Here is a 15,112-nt window from a genome sequence, read left to right on the forward strand (position 1 = left end):
ATAGATTTGATGTTGTTTTAGATTGTTGAAGTATACCAGTAGTTTTACATGTACATCCTTGTTTATGAGAACTTATGTAAGGGCTACTATGAAGAGTTACAATTGTCTAAAAGTATTATTAGAGGTTCTACATTTTGAAGTGTATCTCTAGCTAAGTGATTACTTGATCGTGTTCTTCTTTCGGTTAGATAAGGTCGATTCTCCCTTGATTAATACTTTATGTCTCAAGATCAAATTTTTTTAGTTTAAGCTATTGGAGAGATTATGTTGTGACAAGGAAATCTTGATAAGATCTATGATGGTTTGTGCGATATGAGTATGTAGTGGTTGCTTCAGGTTAACTTCTGGTTGTAGTAGGTTTTGATTCAGAAGGTCATCTTTGTTATGTGAGAAAAGATCTGTTATGACGATTATGAACACTAATTGGTAGGTCATAACTTAGATTTATGATAACGTCGTCTATTCTTCTTTCTTTTTCCATAAGTTCAAGGATGAACATGATTTTTAGTGGTGGATAATGTAATCACCTAGAAGGTCATTCTTGAAATTTTTTGGAAAATACTATTTTACTCCTTCGGATGGTTGTCCCAAGTAATTTTTATAGTCGGTAAAGTTGGTTTAGAAATTTTGAACTCTTGTTATACCTATAATGATCTAAATAATAGGTATTCTTTTTAATAATTATTTTAATTGGTGATCGAAGTGTCAAGTCCATAATTTATCTAGTACCTTGCCCACTTGACTCATATATTAAAAATAAGTTAGTGGAGTTTAATGCTTATTTTATTGTAACTTGAAGAATTAAAAAGGAAAACAAAAATAATTGATGCTAAGCGGCAATCGACTTGGGAATCACGAAAATTCATATTCAGGTAAATATTAGCTATTCTTTCCTATACTACGGTTAGATTTGGAATGACATAGATATTGTATTGTATTTATGTTAACTAGGTTGGAAAATAAAGTGAGAATTGTCAATGGTATGCTACGTTTCGAGGGTTGCGGTAGACACATAAAATAGGGGAAAAAAGTGTTTCAGGTAATATGAAGCTTGATATGCTTTTTCCTTTTAAATTATTATTTTTAATTTCTTTTCAACCAATAAGTAATAGAAAAGTGGTTTGATGATAAATGCTAGAAATTAGTGAATTTAATTTATTAAAAAGAATGAAGCACATCTTATTGAATATTTTATATCCTTCAGTTTTACAGGCTGTGTTGGAGGCTAATATTTGGTTAATTGTCACATCCGGGGAGCACCCCCTAGAAGAAACATGGCGTACTTGATCTCTTGGAGGTCTTATACAAGCCCACAGTTATCATTCATCGGATTGTCATAGTAAATTTAGTGGAAAATTTAAAACTTTTCATAGCACATCATATGATAGAAACTTCACTTCATATTACATACTTAGACTCTAAGACTCTTTTCCATCTTAGACTCAACAAAATTAGAGTACATTAGGGACACGACCCTTAAAACATAATCATAAATATAGAATCACAAGACTTTAAACATAACTTGACATAGAACATACTTGAATCTTAAGGATTCCTTTTTGCTTGAGCTTGGGAAATATATAACAAGCTCTTCACTATTAAAGACATCCTTTGAGCAGCCATAACCTACAGTTTGTTTAAAAAGTAGAGAAGAATGGAGTTAGTACAATCATGCAAAAACATGCATTTAAAAGGGACATTTTCTTGAAATTATAATTCATGCCTTTTTGAGTAAATCTTAATAAAACCTTTATATAATATCATTTATATCATTCACATTGACATATTCAAAGGCCAAATCACATATAGAATTTAAGGCATTTTTGAGTCACATTACAGTAAGCCATCTTTTCTTTACAGTGAGTATTTTCCTTTCACAGTGAACTTCTTTCTTTAACTCCTTAACCTCCCAAGTAATCCCTCTAGTGATACTTGGCACAATGCATCACCTTAAGGCCACAAGGAATCATTCATATAACTTATATAAGCCAACACATACCCTCTTAGAAGTACAATACATCAAAGACACACTTAGGCCAAAACATAAGAACATTACAGTAAACACTTTTCATTATGCCTATATACTTATTTTGCTTCACATAGAACCTTATCTCATGCATATCATATCATAATGCAAACATTAACACCATGTGATGCAATATAACCACAAACATAGACAGATGCATTAGAATACCTTCCTAGGACTTCCCTCAAGTGTCACTTGTGCAATGCATAGGTGAAGTCCCATACCCCCACCTACACTAAGCAACTACCCTTAGGTTATCCTAGTTAGGGTCATTACTTTACTTCCATTGTCCAATTTACTTTAGGGAAACTATAGCCTTAACCGACAATAAGACCACGCAAGCCGAACATGGAAATTGATGTCATCCCCTCACACCAAAAGAGGGTGCCTTACTTGCAAAGGTAAGACATGAGTATCATGCTAGCATAGTAGGTGATATCACTTGCTAGATCCTATGGGAAAACATAGTTATGGAACTTGGAGGCATCATGGAAACATCTCTCTAACACCCTTTTTGGGTCATGAGGCTATCCACCTCATGAGGATTATGGTGGCCTACCTTCCTCCAATGGGAAGGGACACACCTCACTTCAAGTTCAATAGGTGCTAACTAAGTTATCTTTATTAAAAGCCTTTATTACTTTACTTTATAAAACATAGGATTTAGGAGATATACTCCTCATATGCTTAGGTCATGGGTTATAGATGAGAAATCCTTTCAATAACCTATATCATGCGAGAAAACCTTTCACATGGACATAGCATATGTAACTATATAAGTCATGCTGATATAAACACATTTAGACACTAGGTATAATCATGAGTCATCATACCACATACATCACATTTTAGCATATAAGACACATTCATAACATGTTCATACATTCACTTTTTCATGTACATAGAAACCAAACCTAGGAACTATCCTATCAAAGTATACATGTACAATGCATAAATAAGGTCCAATACATTTGCCCATACTAGTGCACCTATCAAGTCATCCTAGTTAGATGGAATACATAAAATACCTCACATACATTTACCATTCATGATAGTACTAGACATCTAGTGAATATGAGATTAACCATTCATTAGACACCATGACCCTTTACTACAATGTAAGCATGCATAATGTGTGAGTGTGCGTGTACATTGGTCAACATGATTGCATGAGGGCTATCAATAACACCTTGAGGCAGTCACTCTCTTAAGACCACAATGCACAGCCAAACATAGACCACACAACACAATTTAGCATAGGAGGCAAGAAGATCTTCACATTACATTCAAGACACCTAACCTTAGCTATTCACACATTCACATAGGGGTACATGGGTAAGGGTCATCAATCCTTAACACTTCATTAATGGCAACACCTACACTTGATCTTAACCTAAACATTTTACATGCTCATGACAATAGTAACATAACCTAGATTCACAACTAGAGTAGAAAACTAGGCACAAGTTACACATAAGGTTATCATCATAACCATTCATTCACATATTCATCAATTTGCCTTCAAGGCCATGGTCAACACAAATATAATGACAATAAGGTAAACACCGCCACCATAGGTGGACCATACCCATAATGCCATATAAGGTTTCATCAACAATACTATAGAGAAGTAAACGAGAAGAGTAAACCTTACCAATTCATCAACCCTTTTGATCAACATTGATCAATACACCCTTTTTATATATAATACATGTATATGTCAGTAACTATATGTACTTAAATCATAAAACAAAACCATGCATAAGACACTACAAAATCATACTACAACATTTACACTACATCACTAATACACTATAAAGTAGAGAGACATAGATCACTTACTAGTATTCCTTGCTTTGATCATCATGATCAACATTCATAATATACCAATAATACCATTCTAGGGAAGTAGATAAAGACATAATAATCAAGGCTAAATCATGCTTCATCAACCCTAAATTGAGATCACATTATGTTCATAACATTATCAACCTTTAGGCTACAAACATGTAGATTAATCCTTATCAAGGTTCTTTTGATTTGATCATCAAGGGTTTATACTCACAATTTATTCATAACATCAATCTTAAACAATAGCTATAATCATCTTCACATAATTGAATTCAACATTCAATTGTTAAAATGGCAATGTTACAGTAAACTCCTAGAAGTCTAAACTAGGCATGTTCAAATGTTCATACGTTGATCCACATGGATCCTTCATCAATACACGTAAATAATAGTAGACATAAGAAATTCAACGTAATAGAATCACAACTCAATCAATAACAAGCCATGATCACAATGCCCATGCAAGGGTTAAATCGATTTTGGGAAGGGACATAGGTTCATAATGCAATTGGATTGAATTTCACGTTAAAGCCAATGCATTATCATCAATTCATCATAATTAAGCCTTTAAAAATGTTTTAAGAAAGAACCCATGGCTCCATTGAAAGACTGAAAGTTTGATCATGAAATCTCTTTCAAAACTTTGAGATTAACTCTCCAAGTGAAAGCTTATTTAGAGATGAAGGATCACCATACCTTTATCGAGATGAAAAACTCTAAAACTTGATGAAGAAACCATAGGAATCCAAGATCCAAGTTGTTCTTGAGCTTCACCTTCAATGGAGGTTCTAGAGAGAATATTTTTGGAGGGAAAGTCTATTTTGAGAGAATTGAATTGGAATGGGGTTGATCACGTTTTTGATCCTTTAAATACAAAAATAATAAAACAAACATAGTAGGTTTAGGTTAGAACGTGGGGTGAATTTCCCATTCACCCCTTAAATAAAATAGTGCGCAGGCATGCAGTTGCAGACAACACCTATGGACACTAATTGACGAGGCGTCCACGGACCAATGGCCCGTCTTGGTTCTCCGTCGATGGTAACTGAGGCTGATTCTTGCTGTATTCAGCTCCTAAGGCTATGTGTCAACCTACGGCCCAAGTCGATGGGACGTCGATGGACTGACGAGGCGTCACTTGAGCTCATCGATTGACACTGCCAAGGCAGTGTCTCGACAGCCTTTGGATCCTTTTTGTGGGGCCCTTGGGAAGTCGTAACCGTACGTTTCCAACATAAATACAAACCTTAAAAAGTTGTAGACCTTACAAATCTGTTTCACCCAAAACAATTACACGCGACACGTCCAAATATGCTAGGCCCCATCAAGACACACATAAACGTCTCAAGGGCTAACTTTCAAACGTCTTAGACGTTTGACCTCTAAATTTGATGAAACTCCATAAAATTCTTATAAACATCATTATAACTCATTTTAAGACCTCATAAGCTCATGACACATTCAGAAACACATAAAAACATCTAAGTACCCTTTGGCGACTAGTCGTCAAACGTCTTGGTCGTCCCTCGATGTTTGACTTCCAAATCACCTCAAACTTTACACACTGCCTCAGTACCATATTTTGAACAATTTTAGTACCTTATACCCTTAGGCAAAACATGATAGTCTCTACACACGCTAACTCATTTTGGGGGTCTTACATTAATACCATGACCCTTTACTACAATGTAAGCATACATAATGTGTGAGTGTGTGTGTACATTGGTCAACATGATCACATAATGGCTATCAATAACACCTTGAGGCAGCCACCCTCTTAAGACCACAATGCACAACCAAGCATACACCACACAACACAATTTAGCAAAGGAGGCAAGAAGATCTTCACATTGCATTCAAGAAACCTAACCTTAGCTATTAACACATTCACATAAGGGTACATGGGTAAGGTCCATCAATCCTTGACACTTCATTAATAGAAGCACCAACACTTGATCTTAACCTAAACATTTACATGCTCATGACTAGTAACATAACCTAGATTCACAACTAGAGTAGAAGACTAGGCACATTCAACATTCAATCATTTATACCCACAATTTATTCATAACATCAACCTAAAACAGTAGCTATAATCATCTTCACCCAATCGAATTCAACATTCAATCATTTAAAAGGCAATGTCACAGTAAACTCCTACAAATCTAAACTAGGTATGTTCAAATCTTCATACGTTGATCCACATGGATCCTTCATCATCAATTCATCATCAATACACGTAAATAACAATAGACATAAGCAATTTAATGTAATAAAATCACAATTCAATCAATAACAAGCCATGATTTTAATGATCATGTAAGGGTTAAATCGATTTTGGGAAGGGACATGGGTTCAATAGGTAATTGGATTTAATTTCAAGTTAAAACCATTACATTATCATAACTTCATCATAATTAATCCTTTAAAAACGTTTTGAGAAAGAACCCATGGCTAGTTTTAAAGATTGAAAGTTTAATTTTGAAATCTCTTTCAAAACTTTGAGATTAACTCTCCAAGTGAAAGGTTACTTAGAGATGAAGGATCAGCATTCCTTTATCTAGATGAAAGCCTCTAAAACTTGAAGAAGAAACCATAGGAAGCTCCAAGCTGTTCTTGAGCTTCACCTTCAATGGAGGTTCTAAAAAGAATATTTTTGGAGGGAAAGTCTATTTTGAGAGAATTGAATTGGGAATGGGGTTGATCACGTTTCTGATCCTTTAAATACACCCAAAAATAACTAAAAGAACCTATTAGGATTAGGTTAGGACGTGGGGAGAATTTCCCATTCACCCTTTAAATAAAACACTACGCAGGATTGCAGTTGCAGACAACACCTACCGACACCAATCGACGGGGCGTTGATGGACCAACGGCCCGTCCTGGTGCTCCGTCGATAGTGACTGAGGATTTTTGTTTGTTTTATCTCCTGAGTCTAAGTTTCAACCTACGCCCTAATTCGACGTGGCGTTGATGGACTGACGAGGCTTCACTTGAGCTCGTCGGTTGACACTGCAACCCTTGGGTCCTTCTTGTGGGCCCATTTTTTGGGGCCCTTGGGAAGTCGTACCCGGGATTTTTCAACGTAAATACAAACCTTAACAAGTTTTAAACCTTCCACATCAGTTTAACCAAAACAATTACACGCAACACGTCCAAATATGCTATGCCCCATCAAGACACACATGAACATCTCAAGGGCTAACTTTTGAACATCTTAGACGTTTTTGGACGATTGACCTCTAAACTTCATGAAAATCCATACACTTATTATAAATATAATTATAACTCATTTTAAGACTTCATAAGATCATGACACATTCAAAAACACATAAAAGCATCTAAGGCCCCTTTGGCGACTAGTCGTCGAACGTGTTGGTCGTCCCTTGAAGTTTGACTTCAAAATTACCTCAAACTTTACACACTGCCTCAATACCATATTTTGAAACATTTTAGGACCTTATACCCTTAGTAATAACATGATAATCTCTACACACCCTAGATCATTTTGTGGGTCTTACAATATCCCTCACTAGGGAACATTTGTCCTCAGGACACTTCGAAAACTTTAATGGCAACAAGAACTTTCAATGAGTGATAAATCAATTCACATCATTCATAACATCAGCATATAGATGTTAATTCACCAAACTTACAAGGAACACAACTTCAAACATTTAGCACTCAATGCATACAAGCAAGCAAAACTTTTATTCACTCACTCATTAGTGCATCAAACACATAGGCTCTTATGATGTTCATAGGAGGAACATCCTTCTCCTAATCATAACATGGTTATTTCTTCATTTTATTTAATAGCTCATCATGTAAGGTCACACATAAGAAGATTCTAACAATACTCAAAAGCCATTCAAGCACACATACTTTAATGCACATAGGTTTGAGCTAATTAGATTGACAATGGATTCTTATTAGTTAGACCTAGTGCTATAAGAGTCATACTCAACCATACAAGTTTAGTTGTGTCCATAGAGGAATGTCCTTCTACTCAACACACTTACATGTCTCATGATTTAATACCCAAGCTAATGCACAAAGGTCATCTTTACCGTAAAAACAAGAATTTCTCAACTTTTAAACCAAGGCATGCTCATGTTTTCTTCCTAGTGATGTCTAAGTGGTAAGTCACACCAAGCACATCACAACAATTAGGAAGTCATTTCACAAAATGTCAATTTCTAACATAGAAATAGCCTTCACAGTAAGCATCATTTAGGGAAACTCTTACAATTCATAGATACCAACTGGAACCTTCTCCGTTCTAATTAACTTTCTTGTGTACCTTCAGTCGAGACTACGCCGTCTAGTTCTCTCGGTTGAGATACCAATCGGAATCGGGAGATACCAATTGAACTCAACTCACAGCATAAGCGACAATAGTTGATAGCGATACCAATAAAACTATTGATTTCAATCACAAAACGAGGTCGAACCCAATTTCTAACCACTTAAATCTTTAACTGATAGTAACAAGACCTTAAATCAATATTAGAAAAAACTGATACACTATGCCATTGGTAAAAAATGTCATCTATCTGAGTCGATGACTACTTATTCTGAATGATAACCCTAATCAATTGTCAGTAGTCTATACACATCCTCTCTTGCTAATGATGGTGTTACAACTTTTGTTGCTCTACTTCGGAGAAGAGTAAAGAAGGAAAGATACAAATTTGTATCACCTAGATACCAATTGGATTCAAGTATAGCACGACGGAGTAGAAAAATGTGTTTTTCCTAAAGTCCTATAGCCTCTCGAAGAAAAGTACAGACGTCATCATACCACTTCACAAGACTCTACTAGACTCATTTTGGCATAATGAGATAAAAAAACCTAGGATCTTATACCATCTGTCACGACCCAGACCGTGATGATTGGCACCTACACTAACCATCCGGCGGGAGAACCACTACTACAACCCAAATTAATCCACTAAACCAAAACTAATGCAATTAAGTTAAGGAAAGAAGTTAATTAAATAAACAATAAAGAATTGAATACCTAGAACCTAAAGTCAATGTACCAAAACTCTAACAAGGACAAGCCTAAGAACAAGTGGTACCACCCTGAAACTAAACAACACCTTAAACAAATAGACTGAGTCCAGAAAAACTGGACTTATACAAAGAGAACTCAAGGCAGCCTAGAAGAACTAGCTCACCCTTGAATTCGAACAGTCACTAATCTTCTAAATGAGGCCTGTCAATAGCTGCCGAAAGATTCCCTATACTCAACAAAAAAAGAGCAAGTGTCGTATCAATACACAATCACAGTATACTAGTAGTATCAGGTAGCTATCCCACTAAGTGAAACACATGTAAGTAACCACATCATTATAAAACATGCATATACCAAAAAAATACAGTATCATCATCATTATTCACATTAAAGAATAGTTTCTCAATTCTCAACCACATACAATTAAATCATTTTAGAACAATAAATAGTCTTTCAATTTCAATCATCGTTAGATATGAACGTAATCATCATAGGTAGATACAGAAAACAATTCAATGGTCCTCTCATAGAACCCAATTCAATGGTCCTCTCATGAAACACATTTCAATGGTCCTCTCATGTAACCCATACCCAAACTGTTAGCTCGCTGAAATGTGGCAATACAATAGCATAATTATACTAAAACATAGCCACTTGATCCAATAGTTGTATCGGAATGTGTCAACCCGATCCAATAGTTGTGACGGAATGTGGCAACCCGATCCAATAGTTAGCTTGCCAAAAAATGACAATTCGATTCCCAATTGAACACCACAATCAGAAACACAAGTACATAATCAAGATCATACAACAATAGGTGATTCATGACATACAATTATTTAATTATCCTCATTTAGGATTACGGTGATCAATAATGCATCATCGCATATATACATGCATTATAATGAAGCAATTACAAACATATATCACGCCAACATGAAATCACAATCATCATCTACTTCGAAATCAAGATTGAATCACCTAAGGCACTTGAATCTTTCCTTTCTGGATTCTTTCCGCTTGTTCTAGGTCTACAACAATTAAAATACGCGAGGATCAACAATCAAAAATCTAATTATATGGACTATAACAAACCCAATAACCCTTGACCAAACCCAAGATCCTAATACCCAAATTCGGACTCTTTCCACCATAAATTCTAGATCAAAAGCCTCCCCTATAGATAATAAACTAAGGTAATATGTTTTACAGATCGAAAAATGGATTAAGGGAGTTAAAATCTTATCTTTAGCCTCAAGAATGGTGAAAAAAAAAGGCAAGAGTTAGTCTAGGGTCTCCTCCTAAGCTCTAAAAATTGGAAAGTGCCAAATAAGGTTGTTTAGGAGTTTTTAACGACTTTACGTCACGTATGGCCCGCTACAGCAGCCCCATCCGTCATAGCGGCCCCGCTTTGGCGCCTAGAATCCTACTACAACGGCATCAACGGAGATAGAATGTACCGTTCAAGCAACATCATTTTTGGGAGTTCTACAATCCCAAATTCAATTCTGTAAAGTCGTACAGATTTCTTATCGTCTTAAATACCTGTTCATGTAATAAAATTCAAATTTAGATCTCTCATTCATTACTAGATTTCCCTACACCTTAATGAATCTGATATCGTCCAAATCTGGGCTAGCTAGGAATTCCAAGTTATTACCAAAAAGTTTTCTAGCCCCAATACTTTCTTCATTGACTTTTCCATAATGAATGAATCCGGTTGTTACAGTGAATGAAACCATGAGCCGTGTTAGGATCCATATACCCGATCTCAAAAATTGGAAAATTTGGAAGAGAATTTCTCGGACACATTCACAAATCGTGAAGGCTTTCATGGACCATAGATCAGTTCGTTAGCCCAGAACCCATAAGTTAAAATCTCTATATTTCACACACTTATACGACCAGTGAATAGGTCCAAGGACCATAAAAGCTTCAGTAGATGTTGATCCTCAGAACCCAAAGCCTTTTTTCCGTTCACGGTCAATGAAGTGTTGTACGTTCCGTGAAGTTAACCATAGAAGGTCTTTGTTAGTTTTAAGCCAAAGTTACTTTGATCTTTTCCTACTCTATTAATTTCTATACTATATCGTTTTAACTTATTCTAAGTGGGATTAGGAGATTTTATCAGCCCAAAAATCTCCATTCACTCATAAGCTCCCCATATGAGATTTATTTCTTCTTAAGTTTCATCTAAAATAAAAACTAGGGTTCCATGCTTCACGTCTCCATTCCAAGAATCAAGTAAAGATTTCTACTGCTGGCATGTGGGATTTCATCATTGAGTATCCCCTGACCCATTGAATCCTAAGAAAACTCCAATTCTCCAAGTTTATGATTCCTACAAGTTAGAAATTTGTATATCTTCATGAGTTTTCATTATAAATAATTTTTTCTTCATGGACAGCCCATCATTACATCAATGCAATTATAATTCCATTTTCAATGATAATTTCATAAACCTTCAGCATGCAAATATTTTCATGCTTCATAATCATTATTTCAGATGCATGTATCATATTATCAAATTCTCACGACTTAGATTCTTTCAAATAAAATATTTCTCAATATGATTTCACTTATCATGATTTATGAGTTAGTCAACATGTATCATCATATTATATATTATTATAAGTGGGAAGCTCCTAATCTCAAACTTGAATTACCATTTTACCCTTATTTTACCTCTAAAATAAATTAATATTGATATCTATTTAATTAATTACATATTAAGTAAAAGTTATATTTAAATTCATGCATCAAATAAGATCTTAATGCATCATATATTCATGTACTAATTAAATGTAGATAATGAAGAGTCTAATAACCTTTCAATTTAATTTGTAAGATAAGTGGGGGTAAGTGATAAGTCTATCAAACATACTCACACCACATTATTTATATTCTTTGTGTTATTCAAGTTTGTAATCATCTTGCATTCTACGGTAGGTTAGTCTACATCCCTTGTAAAATTTTCATTACCAGTTTGTAATTATAAGAATTCTTACTATTTTATTTTATTTGTATTCTTTAAAATTTCATGCATATTCATCTTCTTTTTGTTGAGAAATATGTAAATTATGATAGTTACAAGAAGAATATACTACAATATGAAGTTGTAAGTAAATATTTATTTTTCATATCTCCATCGTTTTGAGTTTTTAAATGTAACTTCGTAGTTGATTACTGTAGTTTTGTATTCAACCTTTCTTCTATTTTTAGGATATATATAGTAAAGCTAATCACATTTTGTATTTATCATTAAATATTTTGAGGGTAAACATGTTAAATCCTATAGAATAATAATTATGTCTTTTCCATTGTTTGATAATCATTTATCTTTTTAAACCAATATATTTGTACTTTTTCGTTTTTATATGCAATCTCAAATGTTTAAAAAATTCATGTACTTAACTGTTATAGAAAGGTACAAATAAGTGCAAAAGTAAAAATAAAATAAAAAATAATGTATAGAAAAAAATGACTAAATGATACATTGAATAATATTGTTTTAGAATTCATTTATATATATATATATATGGAGGTTTGAGACGTTTGTTTCTTAGCAAGATATATAGTATGAGGTACTCGATAGATCATTGCTTTACAAATATGTATCAGAGACATTCGATCATTGAACTTGAAAGGGGTGAATAAAGAGTTGGTTAAACATATAAATATATATATATTTGCTCAACATGTTAATGTATGAGCATCGACATGTTGGTTTCACACAAGCATTTATCTATTCCAAGTGAAAATATAGAAATGAATTAAAAGGATAAAAAACAAACAAACAATCATTTTTATTCAATAGACTCAATACAAATATATAATTAATGCAAACATCAATTATTATGAGGTAGTACTGAGTGATGTGTTATTTATTTGATGATCTTACTCTTCGATCGATATAACAGGATCAAGTTTAATAGGACAACGAATACCAGGCGATTCAATAATATTAATTAAATCATCCGCTTGACCTTCCAAATANGTTTGTCTAGAATAAGTCTACTTTTAACAAAATGTAATTTAATTAGTATGAAAATATTTGTCTATATATTTTAATATAATGTCTTTTTTTATGGATGCCATGTCTTTATTTACTTCTTTTTTTTTCGTTTGAGATTGTAATTTTTTTTATAAATTTGATGGTATACCGCCCAAACATTTTGTAATATTTTTCTTTATACGTATCTTTTTTTATAGACAATTTCTTTTTTGATTATTAAAACTTATGTTTAGTAATTAAAATATATTAATTCTCTGATAAAATAAAATGTTTATTTTTCATGAAGTATTTAATATATCAAACCTCCAACATCTAACACAAGATTTTCATGTTATATTTCGTGCAGGGTTATATTCTTATGTTAAACTTACATATGAAAGGACTTAGATTTGAACTTAGCTATATAAATTAAAATTTTCTATATCAATTAGGGGACAAACGTGCGATGCACGTTCCGAGAACTAGTAGTACTAAAAGTTGAAAGCTTCAAAGTGTAAAGTTGAAATACCATTTTACCCTTATACTAAAAACTTTCTTTTAAAAGCCATATATTATTGATTATTATATATTAAATATTAGGGGATGCTAGAAATCTACTTTTTATTAATGAAATAATAAAATTCCTATAGAATTTGAAGAGTTAGTTTTTCATCGAAAACATCATAAAAGATTGCATTCATCTATAACAATATAAATAGATGTCTTGAGGATTTAGAAAATCCTTGAATATACTTGAAAAAATAAGAAAATTCTCTCTTGTCTCTCTATATTTCTTGTCTATTTTCTCATTTATACTATTACTCTTTTTATTTTGTTTTACTACGTCTTTTCATTCTTGAAAAGTTAAAATGTTATATCTAATTGTATTTATCTTCACAAAAATAAATGTATTGGTATTTGTATGCCTATCATAACATACTTGTATGTTTACCTTCACATCTTTTGATATATTTTGTCTTCTTTATATATTGTATTCATAATATTTATTTTTAGATTAATTTCATTTCAATATTCATTGATCTCTTTGTATAATAATCAAACATTGAGGTTTGACGTATATTATATTCTTCAGAGCAAAAAAATTCTTCAAATAGATAAAACATCTCATGTAGTGACACAAATGGAAGTTCACTTGTTATATATTTTTTGCTTTGGTATAGTATAAATAAAAATATCATGTAGTGGCACAAAGAGATATTAAGTTGTTATGCATTTTTAACTTTAGTATAATATTAATTGTAGAAGTAATTTAATCTTTTTATATATATTTTTTCCTCATCATATTTTATGAGATATTTGTTTAAAAAATATCTATTGTGATGTCCTTTTTGTTCTTGGCAATACAATTCATTCACATATAATCGAAATGATAGTAATGCATTGAACATTTCAATCAAGTTTAATATTTTAATGATTGAAAATTCTCAATTATATTCTTAAAAATGAGATGATATGATCACAAAAATATTCAAAAGAAAAATAGTTGAAATATCTACCGATAGATTTTTATTGTTTCCTTGTAAATATTGACCTTAATTCAATATAGTACATTTTTACCAAAAGACTATAGTGCTTAAGAAAATTAATTATGAGAAATAAAAATATATATACAAAAGAAAAAGAAAAAATTCACCACAAATATATGACACTCACATTTCAACTAATTAAATATCTAGAATAATCGTAATTTGATATAGAATTCAATTGAAATAAAAAAGAAGAAGAAACATAATTTCATGCATATGAGTTTTCTTAGTTAATGATATTTAAGTATGATTATAGGAACGGTTAGAATAGCCGTATTTTGTAAGACTTAAATGTTTTTTCATTGCTATATACTCATTAAGATGTGTAATGTTTCTATAGTCTTTAGAAGGATAAAATTATGCGTTAATGAAGCATATATATCTTGCCCATTAGTCTTTTCTATCAATTCTCAAATAGATTGGACATATTATGCTCTTTTTAGTATTACTTTATGCATTTAATAATCTTTTAAACTTAAAAAAACTTCATAACTTGATTTTGAAAAATTAAATACCATTTTATTTGTACCTACTTACCAAATGAATATCAACATTTCATAAAATCTTTTTTTTAGCAGAAAAACGGATGGAAGTTACTTTTGTCTTTATATTCTTTTTTTTGGAATGTACAATGAGATGTGTTTTTAAAGAAATTTCCTGATATTATATTTTCA

This window comes from Solanum pennellii, chromosome 7 (assembly GCF_001406875.1).
Source record: "Solanum pennellii chromosome 7, SPENNV200".
Lineage (NCBI taxonomy): Eukaryota > Viridiplantae > Streptophyta > Magnoliopsida > Solanales > Solanaceae > Solanum > Solanum pennellii.